Source organism: Megalopta genalis, unplaced genomic scaffold (assembly GCF_051020955.1).
Source record: "Megalopta genalis isolate 19385.01 unplaced genomic scaffold, iyMegGena1_principal scaffold1501, whole genome shotgun sequence".
NCBI lineage: Eukaryota > Metazoa > Arthropoda > Insecta > Hymenoptera > Halictidae > Megalopta > Megalopta genalis.
The window spans coordinates 25,001-27,500 of record NW_027477570.1 but is presented as its reverse complement, the minus strand read 5'-3'; the positions used below and the strand labels follow the sequence as shown (position 1 = coordinate 27,500).

The 2,500-nt window shown below is 55.3% G+C and overlaps 1 pseudogene; it reads right to left on the bottom strand.

Moving 5' to 3' along the window:
- LOC143263772 (large subunit ribosomal RNA) overlaps window positions 1-2,500 on the bottom strand; it is a 6,914-nt pseudogene that overhangs the window by 2,728 nt on the left and 1,686 nt on the right.

Genomic DNA, 2,500 nt, shown 5'->3' with positions numbered 1-2,500 from the left:
TTGCCAACCGTCACCAGTAGGGTCCTCGACACGCTCGGGTGCCGACTGCACCTTCACGAGTGACGTGTCTCCGACTCGTTCGATTACTTCCACGTTACCGGTGTCCGGCGTACCTTCTACCGTGGGCTCGGTTTTCACCGAGACCGCTCGCGTGGGAGTCACACATCTTTGCAAGATCACACGAGGATTGGCGATATTAATCACCTTCCCGGATCTTGTCTTTCTCACAGACGCGGGGGGACTGACAGCTGCATTTGCAGTTCCCGCGTCTGCGGCGACGGCTTCACTCCGAGTAGGAGCTGGACCCGTCGTCTTTGGACGCTTAGTTTTTTGTTCATTATTTTTATTCAGACCCATAATGTGTCTTGGTCTTTCATCCAGTGCGCTCCCCGGCCACCACCGACCCACACAATTTGGAACCCGCCAAAGGCTGAGTTAGGGCTACGCACCGAATATAGTCTGCTGGCTGGGTCGGTTTCCTTACCCAGCCCGCGTCCTCGCCCAGCAGAACCCACTTGCCCGAAGCGTGTGGTCGTTCCAAGCCGATTGACTGGACCAGGGCTGCTTTTCTCGTCCAGCCGCCCATCTAGCCGAAGCAGAGGCCAAAGGTACGTGTTGGGGACGTCTCACCCGCAGGAGAGGGCCCCCTCAGATCCCAGGATCCTCTTTTCCGACGACAAGGGTCGCCACGCACGGCAAACACGTGGGAGACAGCAGTCGGAGAGGCTGCCTCTTCCTCTCCACCACACTTCGTTCAGTTCGCTGCGTATTTAAGAACACGAGCTATCCAGCGGTACCTTTTTCGTGGAGGCTCAAGTGTGGCTAGGGCACGTTTGCCCCTTGCGGCCTGGGTTGCCCAGGGGATTGATTGCATCCCATGTATTCCTGAGCCCAGCGGAGTGTTGTCTAGTGGCGTGTTCCGCCCACGAAAAACGGTCTGAAAAACCGTTTAACGTAAACTGGGGAACTGATGCCACGAGTGACAACAGTTCCCCAGTCGGAAGTCATACAGCACATACAGTGCTGTACAAAGAACACGCCACAGCCCGTATGCTAAATCAGGGCCTCGCCATTATGCGAAGTACTACATGTACGACGCACTGACGGTCTCTAATGCCTTCATCGCCGATACACCCATCGACTCGGCCGATCAACCCTCCTACGCGAGGGCTAGTTCGGGGGTTATCTCCCGCCCTGGGTGGCCACAGACCGCCACCGCCAGTAGATAGGGACAGATGGGAATCTCGTTAATCCATTCATGCGCGTCACTAATTAGATGACGAGGCATTTGGCTACCTTAAGAGAGTCATAGTTACTCCCGCCGTTTACCCGCGCTTTTTTGAATTTCTTCACGTTGACATTCAGAGCACTGGGCAGAAATCACATTGCGTCAACACCCGTGGGGGCCATCGCAATGCTTTGTTTTAATTAGACAGTCGGATTCCCCTAGTCCGTGCCAGTTCTGAGCTGAGCGTTGAATGGCGGCCGAAGAGGACGACCGCACCGATGGGAAACGCCACGGAAGCCTCGCAGCAAGGAAGATCCGCGGGAGGCCAAGGCACGGGACCGAGCTCGGATCCCAGCCACGAGAGCCGTTCACCTCGCCCAGGCCCGGCACGTCAGCCAGACCCGCTTCCCGACCAAGCCCGACACGCCCCGCTCCTCAGAGCCAATCCTTATCCCGAAGTTACGGATCCAATTTGCCGACTTCCCTTACCTACATTAATCTATCGACTAGAGGCTCTTTACCTTGGAGACCTGCTGCGGATATGGGTACGAACCGGCGCGACACCTCCACGTGGCCCTCTCCTGGATTTTCAAGGTCCGAGGGGATGATCCGGACACCGCCGCAACTGCGGTGCTCTTCGCGTTCCAAACCCTATCTCCCTGCTAGAGGTTTCCAGGGAACTCGAACGCTTATACAGAAAAGAAAACTCTCCCCGGATCTCCCGACGGCGTCTCCAGGTCATTTTGGGTTACCCCGACGAACACTCTTACGAGGGCCCGAATGGTATGCGGTTCCGCTGCCGGGTTCCGGAATAGAAACCGGATTCCCTTTCGCCCAATGGGTGTTTTTTGTGCATGTATATAATAACAAAATATGCTGCGATTTATATAATAATAAAAAAATAAAATAAAATAGCTGCGGTTTTTTTACAAGTGTTTAACGTCTTAGGACACCTCATCTACATAGGATTTCTCTTAGGGCTTAGGATCGACTGACTCGTGTGCAACGGCTGTTCACACGAAACCCTTCTCCACGTCAGTCCTCCAGGGCCTCGCTGGAGTATTTGCTACTACCACCAAGATCTGCGCCGACGGCGGCTCCAGGCAGGCTCACGCCCAGACCCTTCTGCGCACACCGTCGCGACCCTCCTACTCGTCAGAGCTTCATAGAGGACAATAAATTGCCCCGCTTCACACATACCACTGACGGTGGAGTATAGGCGCGACGCTTCAGCGCCATCCATTTTCAGGGCTAGTTGCTTCGGCAGGTGAG